Below are 10,529 nucleotides of genomic sequence, written 5' to 3'. Positions count from 1 at the left end.
TTTAGGTACTTTTGATCATTAGCTTAGTTTTAGGAGTTAGAGTTAGTTTTAGAGAGAGAAGCTCTCACTTCTCTTTAGGATTAGGAATTAGGGTTAGATTAGGATCTCATAGTTCTCGGTTTAATTCAAGTCTCCTTCTACTTCTACTTTCAAGTGGTGATTGCTACACTTTGGTTCTTCTTTCTATCCCTATCCTCTTGTTGTAATTTCTCTTATTTTGTTTCTAGGTTTTGTAATTGAGATATTCTTGTTCTTTTGTTTTCTTTTAATAATGCAATTTGAGATAATTCATGTGATTGTGATGTTGTTGATTGTTGTTTTGTTAATTCTTTGTAATTGTTGGTTGTTGATTCCTTTTATTCTTACAAATAAAAATGCTTTCTTTCATTACCCTCCAAGTGTTTGATGAAATGCTTGAGAGGATGTTAGAGTAGGATTTTATGTTCTTGGCTTGAGAAGGTAACTTAGGATTTCTTGAGTCACTAGTGTCCAATTGATTGCTAGTTGATAGCCATTAACTCTAGCCTTCATTAATCCAATTAGTGGAAAGCTAGGACTTATGGACTAAGATTGATATAACTCACTTGACTTTCCTTTGTTAATTGATTTAAGGATGACTAAGTGGGATTAATCCTTGCAACTACCATACTTGTGGCTAGTGATAATGATGAAGACCCTTGACAACCAAATCTTGCCAAGACCATTTTGTTTTACCATTTACTATTCATGTTTCTCCTCTAAAACCCCAAATATAACTCACAACCAATAACAAAACACTTTATTGTAAATCCTAGGGAGAACGACCCGAGGTTTAAATACTTCGGTTTATAGATTTTAGGGGTTTGTACTTGTGACAAACAAATTTTTGTATGAGAGGATTATTGTTGGTTTAGAGACTATACTTCGACGAGATTTCATTTGTAAAATTCTAAACCGTCAAAAATCCAATTGTCAATAGGTCAAAGCAGCAATACTCTTTTCTGCAATATATATATATATACAATAAAACTCACACAACAATAATCATATAGTCAACACATGATTTATATACTTCAAAAATTCAAAATAATTTTCCAAAAACAACAACTATTCTACAGTTTACCGAATTATACTCAGCCTACTAACATATGAAATCACAAAAAACTCATCATATCAATATACCAAAACACATTTAACCCTGTGTAAAATAGTACTAGTATGATGTAATAAACAGTGCTATGCAGCACGCTGTCAAAATAAAAAAAAAGAAGTGAAAGCTAAAGCTGATGATAAAACTTCAGCAGATTGAAATTGAAGAGGATAGTGAAAAAGATTTGAAGAAGTCAAAGAGAAATTTGGATGATGAACATTTTCTGTATATTGAATGAATGAAGCATCATAATTTACAACGTAGATATACACTTTATATATCTGTACAAAGGAAGGAGATAAATCACTAATTCTCAGCTAATTCTCTAACAAATTGTCAGCTAATTCTCTAACAAATTGTAACAAACTCATTAGCTGTACAAGACTGGAAGCTTCCTAACAATTTTTTGTATTTTATTTTAAATTCAATTTTATTTTCAGACTCTCACATATTATGTTACATCCCCCCGCAAGCTGTTATTGCTTGGTTTGTCCAAATCAAGTAATCCCAGCTTGGACAATAGAGAGGAGAAGGGCCCTGGAGCAAGGGACTTTGTAAAGATATCAGCAGGTTGGTCAATAGAGGCAATATGTCTCAAATTTGAAATACCTTCCTTGTACTTGTTTCAAGCAATATGACAATCAATCTCCACATGCTTGGTTTGCTCATGAAAGACTGGATTAGAAGCAATGTAGATAGCAGATTTGTTATCACAAAAAATATCAACCGGGAGAGGAGGATGGATGTCAAACTCCTTTAATAATTTCAGCAACCAAATGAGTTCACACGTCCCATTAGCCAGCGCTCGATACTCTGCTTCAGAGGAAGATTTGGACACAGTTGTTTATTTCTTACTCTTCCAAGAGATGAGTGTGTGATCAAGAAAGAAGCAATGACCAGTGATGGACTTCCTAGTGTCCTTGCAAGCACCCCAATTTGAATCAGTATAACCAGAGAGCTTAAAAGAGTTTGTGGCAGAGAAGAAGAGACCAGAAGCTGGAGATTGTTTCAAGTATCGAAGAACCCTGTAAGCAGCTTGCAAATGAACATCAGCGGGTGAGTCCATGAATTGAGAGAGGCAACCCACAGAGTAGCTCAAATCTGGCCTGGTATTGGTAAGATAAAGAAGCCTTCCAATCAATCTTCGATATAGTGAAGTATCAGGAAGCACAATTCCTGATTCTCTAGACAAAGAGGTCGAATACTTCATAGGTGTTGTCGCTGGCTTGGCTCCAAGCAAGCCACAGTCATTGATCAAATCCAAAGCATATTTTCTTTGGTAAAGAGAAATTTCAGCTTTTCTCCGAGCTACCTCTATTCCAATAAAAAACTTAAGAATGCTAAGATATTTAATTTGGAACTTGTTATCCAGAAAGTGTTTGACATGTTGAATTTCATTCAAATTATCACCAGTTAGAACAAGATTATCTACATACACCAAAATTGCTATGAATCCATGTGTAGTAGATTTAGTGAACAAAGAGTGATCACTTTCAGACTGATTGAACCCCAATTCAGTTAACGTAGCAGAGAGCTTGAGATTCCATTGACGACTCGCTTGCTTCAAGCCGTAAAGAGACCTGTCTAGCTTGCAAACCAGCTTGGGATCAGAACATTTCAACCCTTTCGGAAGCTTCATGTATACACCTTCATGAAGGTCACCATGAAGAAAGGCGGTGTTAACATCAAGTTGATGAATATGCCAGTCCTTTGCTGCAGCAATGGCCAGAAGGACTCGAACAGTGCTCATTTTGACCACTGGGCTGAAGTGTCAATATAATCAACTCCTGTAATTTGGGTAAAACCTTGAGCAACTAGCCGAGCCTTGTGCCGTTCAACAATTCCATACGGGTTGAACTTAGTGCAAAAGATCCACTTACAACCAACTGCATTCTTGCCAGGTGGTAAGGAGGTAATGGTCCGGGTTTTGTTTTACTCAAGAGCAGCAAGTTCTGCATCAATAGCCTTTCTCCAACAATCATGCATGACAGCCTCAGAGTAGTGTTTAGGGTCAAGGTTGTTAATGATAGCAAGAGTGAAGGCCAGGGGCTTTGGAGAGAAAGATGCATATGACAAATGGTGAGACAAGGGATACTTACAATTTGAGGATAATTGGACAGTTTGGATGGGATCTCTATGTGAACGAAGGTTGAAGCAGTGATAGTCCTGAAGATAAGATGGTTGCCTGCGTTCCCTTTCAGACCGTCTTAAAATAGGAATAGAAGATGGTGAATTAACGGTGGCAGATTGAGTAACTTGATTAGGAGTTGTAGCGGAGGTATAAGTGTCATGCAAAGATGCAGTAGATGATGCAGTATGAGGAATAATGTCAGGGGCTGCGTGATTAGTTGCTAGAGATGGAGTGTCATGAATGTTAGGATGAAATGCAGAAATAGGATACAAATCCCAGAAGGGATCCAAATTTGCAGGTGTGAATGATTGTTGTGCAGTGGAGTTTGAATTACTTGTAACAGTTTTGAAAGGAAAATGTTCAAAAAATTCAGTGTTTTGAGACATAAAGATTTCTTTAGTTTCTATGTCGAGCAAAATTGAACCTCTAGTGCCAGTTTTATAGCCTAAAAAAATGCATTTTCTGGACCTTGGATCTAACTTTTGTCTTCCAACAGTGAGAGTGGAAGCAAATACAAGGCAACCAAACACCTTAAGTTTACTTAAATCTGGTTTAGAATGAAATAGAGCTTCATAAAGAGTCATATTTTTCAAGAAGGCATTAGGCAATCGATTTATCAAATGAATTGAATGTTGTACAGCATAGTGCCAAAAACATTTTGGGACAAATGAATGAAACAAAAGCGCTCTAGCAACAGCGAGGATGTGTTGATGTTTGCACTCCACAACACCATTTTGTTGTGGAGTTTCAACACAAGAGGTTTGATGCTCAATGCCTTTTGAACTGTAAAATGATTCCATTTTGAATTCCAAACCATTATCAATTCTAATTTGCTTGACAATTTTGTTAAATTGTGTTTGTACAAGTTGAACAAAATCCTGAACTAATTTTCTCGCTTCTGATTTTAACTTTATGCAATAAAGCCATGTGAATCTGGTTTTGTCTTCAACAATAGTTAAAAAATACTTATGATCTGAAATGGATGGAACAGAAATTGGCCCCCAAATATCAATATGTAAGTGTATTGCTTATAGGGAAGGGCAATCTTTTTTGTTTGGCATAATGACATGAGTCACAAACATGTAATTGAGAAATGCATTTAATGAAAGGAAAATTATTTTTCATGGTTATCATTCTGCTATATGGTAAATGGCCTAATCTAGCATGCCAAAGAGCTCCTATATCTTGCTGTATAGTAAATGTCACAGGTTTTGTAGCGAGTGAAGGTAATTTTAATGGATCTGCATTCATCACATAGAGATCTCCAACCACTTGAGCTTGCCCAATCATCTTCAAGGAGGGAAGTTCCTGTATCTCAGAAGAATAATCAGTGAATCTGACTTCACAATGCAATGTTTTAGTGAGCTTTGAAACAGAAATTAAATTATATTTAAAGTGAGGGATGAACAAAAGATTGGTGAGGATCAAAGTGTCTGATAATTGTACTGTACCACAATATTTGCTGTAGTTTTGGAACCATCAGGTAGATTAATTAAAACTGGTTTTATATGAAAGAAGATTTTGAAAAATTCTTGGATATAGCAAGCATGATCAGTGGCACCACTGTCAATTATCCAAGAGGTTTTATGAAAACATGCACTCAAAATATGTCTACCTTTTGGTTGAGTGAGGGTGGCTGAAGAAGTAACGTGGTTCACACTAGTTGGAGCTATCATGAGTGGTTACTGGAGCAGAGCTATTAACATTTCCTTCTGATCAGGAGTCAAGACAAGCACTGTCTCATTACTCTTATTATCTTGAACAGAATCAATTAGCTCAAAACTAGAATCCTCAATTGCCCCTTCAGTGCTGATATGATTTGTAGATTTCTGCTTCAAGTGTGTAGGAAAATCATTCTTCTTGTAACAATTATCAACCAAATGACCAATTCGGTTGCAATAAGTGCACAACTTAGAAGTATACCCTCTACCATAGCTTTTAGAAGCTTGTGTACCTTGTCCTGAATTTCTGCCTCGTCCTCTGCCTCTTGAGGCAGGGTTGTTGCCCGAAGAGTGCTGCACTTCCATGGAGTTTGAAACTATTTTAGTATCCATGAAATCCGAATGGAACTGGCGTTCTTGCTGTGTTAGCATGGCCAGGACAGTATTGACATCAGGAAAAGGCTTTAAAAGCATGATCTGAGACTTGACAGTGGAATATTGCTCGTTTAAGCCTCTCAAGAATTTAACAACATACTCCTCAGACGCATAATCTCTAATAGTTTTCAATCCACAATTGCAACTATTAACACAAGCCAAACAACTAGGAATTGCACGAAGATTCTCTAATTCCTCCCAAATAGATTTCAATTTAGTGAAATAAGTAGTGATAGTGGAATCACCTTGGCGAATAGCATAGAACTCCTCTTTCAACTCACCAACTCTGAACACATCTCCATGCGAGTAGCAAATTTTCAGATTGTTCCACAAATCTGAAGCAAAAGTGATCCACATCACGCTCTTAGCAATTTCTGGACTGAGAGAGAGAGAGAGATTAATCCAAGAAAGAAGAAAGCTATTGCACCGATCCCAAGCTTCGAAGGTAGCTTCATGCTCAGCAAGTTTCACAATTGATCCATCTAAGAATTTTACCTTATTCTTACATTTGAGAGCACGCCACATATCATGTGACCACTAATAATAATTTTGAGGTGTAAGTTGAAAAGGTATCAATGAAGTACCAGGACTTTATGCAGGATGAAGAAAATAGGGGCTAATTGGGTCTGAAACTGGGGAGGAACCAGATCTGGGAAATTGAGCTTGGAATTGGGAGAATTGGGCCATGAAGGCAGTGAATCGTTCGAAATCCGCAGTAGAATGAGCAGAGTTGGTACTGGTATTCGTATCATCGGTCGCCATTGAAAGATCGTAGGCTCTGATACCATGTAAAATGGTACCAGTGTGATGCGATAAGCAGTGCTATGCAGCAAGCTATCAAAATAAGAGAAGAGAAGTGAAAGCTAAAGTTGATGATAAAGCTTCAGCAGATTGAAATTGAATAGGATAGTGAAAAAGATTTGAAGAAGTCAGAGAGAAATTTGGATGATGAACATTCTCTGTATATTGAATGAATGAAGCATCATAATTTACACCGTAGATATACACTTTATATATCTGTACAAAGGAAGGAGATAAATCACTAATTCTCAGCTAATTCTCTAACAAATTGTAACAAACTCATTAGCTGTACAAGACTGGAAGCTTCCCAACAACTTTTTGTATTTTATTTTAAATTCAATTTTATTTTCAGACTCTCACATATTATGTTACACCCTGTGATTTCTGGTATAACCCTTATTAATTACTTGATCCAAATACAACGAGTACCTACAATTTATCCACACAACTTCACATCTAAGGCTTCTCAGGTTTGCTTAACAAAAGATCAATACCTTACCTAATTTCACTAGACTACATACCGTCATATCCAAAACAATTAACGTAAGTATCATAGAAAATACAAACCATTATTTTTAAACACCACAAACAAAACTTGTACCAATTTCTTAAACAAATCACCATCACGGTACATCTATCTTTTCATCAACACCTTCTTGCGCTAAGTCATCATCGACCAGCTCACCATTCATCACTATCTTACAGAGATCCAAAGCAGCAAAATCAACTTCAGCTCAGTCACCTAATTATCTAAACTAGTTCTATCTTTCTCAATTTTTTTTCTCTTTTTCCTCTAATCCAGCAACCTTCCCCTTCAAATCCTTTATCTTTTCATTCTTCATAGTAATTTCTTCTACGGCTTTATTTAACTTATTTTCTTTTTATGTATTCTCTAGCTTCAGTCGCTCCATATTTTCCCTTTTCAGTAGCCTTTTTGGTATGCTTTAGTACCGAGGTACGACCAATACACATAAACTGAGCTCCCAAACCTACACATTAAACAAAAGCCAAATTATACTTATATTATTCATATTTCACAATAGCTATAATAAACTAACATATGTGTACATATAAAAATACTCAAACCACTCTCCTTTATGACATACTCTATTTGACACATTACAAGGTAAAACCTCGACTTTCAGTTTCTTCCCTGCCCTAACCGAACTCGCCGACCTCAACTAATCTATACTTTAATCATCATCAAATAACGACACCCACGATTTAACACTTTCACCAACCCAAGACACAGGGTCCGTCTCATATATCGCCACCTCCATTTCCTCTTCCAAAACCTCCTCCTTTCCCTTATTCTTCTTTTTTCCCATTCTGAAACACTCCAACAAGTAGCAAACAAGAACAAAGCCAACACTTTCTCATACATAAATAACAGAAAACACTAACCTCTGTAACACTCTCACTACCAGAATGTCACGCTTCTGACTGCGACACTCCAATAGTAAAAAGTATTACGACTACTTTATATACTTAATATTAAAATAGGAGCTTATGACTCCGCACCGCATCGCTGATTTTTTTGAAAACCGAAAATAAATACTTTACCTTAAAAAACCAAACAGGCATAAATTCATATACAAGACTTCTTACATAATAGCTTATAATGTAATATACATATAAAACATACAAATCCTATCCCTCTTGTAAAATTGTAATAACAAAGACGTTGGAAGAAAAATTTATCTAATTAATACAGTATCATATAAACCAAAACGCAGTATGACTCTACATAATGCTTTTTCACCCGATTCCTGAAAAGGTAAAGCTGTAGGGGGTGAGAACCTAACCACACGGTCTCACCATGGAATTTAAGAATTGTAATAAGAAGATATTTAATAAGAAAACTGTTTTCAAACTTTGTGATTATCATAGCCTTATGAATCTTTTAAAACCCAATAGCTAATCATTCAAAACCTTTTCAAAGAAACATTGTTTAATATTTTAGAAATCCAAAATCTTTCTTTTCTTATAAGAAAATCTTAATCAGAAATCAACCACACAATCAATCAACACAATCATCAATTCAGCACCAAAGTTCATTCTCAAAAGTAGCATACCAGGACAAACACAGGCAAAATAGACAAGGAAAGTACATGTTTAGATAGCAGTTACAGCAAATAGTTCAAGTAGCAGTTAAGAACAGTTTAACAATTAGGCAAACCAAAACAAATTCAAACCCAAGAAAAGCATACAAATGCATATGATGCATGCCTGTCCTATGGCTAATGAGCTCATCTGTCGGTTATACAGCCAATCCGACAAGTCCAGTTTTCTAAATCATTGGACTGTCTCCCGATGCGCATCTCTATGAGTCTATGCATAGATTTTTCTCTATGAGTATATATATATACATATATATATATATATATATCAAATCACTCAATGGGGATACCATTTCCGGGAATTTATAAGTGTTCGGTCACCCTTACGTCATAGGGTCAACAGAGTATCGAGTCTCAACCTGTAACACGTGGTGGCAAGCCACGGTACTTTACCCAGAGAAATTCGTATCTCAGATAATTCAAATTCATAAGCCATATAAATAATTTAGTTATAATTCATCAATATCCACATCATTCTCAATCGCATTTTATTCATCATCATACATAAATCATACTCAATCATTATCCTTCATTATCACGCCTCCCATTCCGTTCATCAATAGTTCCAATTCAAAACATAATTCATTCTTTTCTAAATGAATCAAACTTAAAACATACTCATTTTCTTAATAACTCAAAATCAAACCATATAACCTTTGAATCCAAATCTTTTTAAATAATTACTTCAAATGAAACTTCCAATTTTATAAAATTTCGGCAGCATCTCCTCTAAAACTCGGATTCTGCCACCCTTTTGGGTCCTAACCAAACCAAACCAAATGCATGTTAATCATTCAAATCACTTCCAACAACCATTATCACAACAACAACACTCAACCCAATGAAATTACAAAATCCAGAATTCAATCAATCAATCCTATAAATCGCAATTTAAACTAACTTCAGTCAACAGCATCAATCAATAATTAAGAATTCGTGGTCTTCTCAAACAGTTTCAAACCAAACCATTCCTCAAATCCTTTTCAAATCATTTCTATAATAGCAAATCATTCTCAATAAACAAATCGTTTTCAAATATCAAGTCCTTTCCAAATTTGTTTTAAAATCAGATTCCGATATCAAATTGGGTTCAATATCAAATCAAATTTCAATATTAAATCTTTTCTAAAATCAAACTATTTTCAAAATTAAACAAAATACCAATAATAAATCTCTTCCAATAATTCAAGGAAAACCACTTTAACAACATCAATCAACTAATCAGAATATCCAACTTTCTCAATCGATCAATCTATCAATCAAAGTAATAATCTCAATCAAACATACCATGGCAGAACTAAAACAGAGACATACGTTGTCATAATTAAAAGAAGATTATATCAGGAAATTAAAATGGCAGCAGAGCAAGGATAAAGGAGTTACATATTCAGAAATAGCAGAATTGGGATTGAAACTGGAAAAGGGCAGTGCTTATTCGAAGACAAGAACAGAGGAGGCTGTAGTGGTTGAATGGGACCGAAGTAGTGACTAAGGTGGTTCAGTAGCAACGGCGTTCAGAACACTTCTCCAGCGGCAACCACGGTGACTCCAACGGCAGTGATAGCTAGGGTTCGGCGGCGGTGGATCCTTCTGGTGGTAGGTCGGACAGTGGACGCCACCCACAGCAACACTCTCCTCTACAGACCTTGGCAGCAGCGGCGATGGAAAAGTAGCGCCGCTTCCTCTTCTCGCTCGCGAACTCATCTCTTACCCTCTCCTCTGTTCGCGGTTCACGGTGGCGGCAGAAGCTTCATCAACGGCGATGCAGCAGCGGTGAGGGAATGGCGATCTCCGACGGTGAACTCGGCAGCAACCAGGCGCGACAGAGCTGGCAGCATCCTCTTCATTTGCGACGGCGACGCGGGCTCGGCTCCATGGAACGGTGGCGACGGCGCAGTGACTTTGCGGCGGCAACAACAGGGCACGACTCCTCCCTCTCTCTTTTCTTATTCCTCCATTCGCAGCTGTCTCTTCCCTCTCTTTCCCCCTTTCCGTTTCCCCTCCCCCCCTTTTCTTTTCTTTCTCAAATCTCCCTTTCTTCTTTTCTTTTTTCTTTGTTTCCTTCTTTTTCTCTGAAGCTGGTAAAGGTTAGGGTTTTGAGGAAAGGGTAAGACGGTAGGGGTGGCAACGGGGCGGGTAGGGGCGGGGTGGGTACCTGCGGGGACGGGTTAGGGTTTAACATTTTACTACCCGCGGGTAGAAGCGGGGCGGGTTCGATGCGGGTTTTTGTTGAGCGGGGCGGGGTCGGGGAA

This window comes from Arachis duranensis, chromosome 8 (assembly GCF_000817695.3).
Source record: "Arachis duranensis cultivar V14167 chromosome 8, aradu.V14167.gnm2.J7QH, whole genome shotgun sequence".
In the NCBI taxonomy this organism is placed as follows: Eukaryota; Viridiplantae; Streptophyta; class Magnoliopsida; order Fabales; family Fabaceae; genus Arachis; species Arachis duranensis.
The sequence above is the reverse complement of the archived record's forward strand: the minus strand, read 5'-3'. Positions refer to the sequence as shown.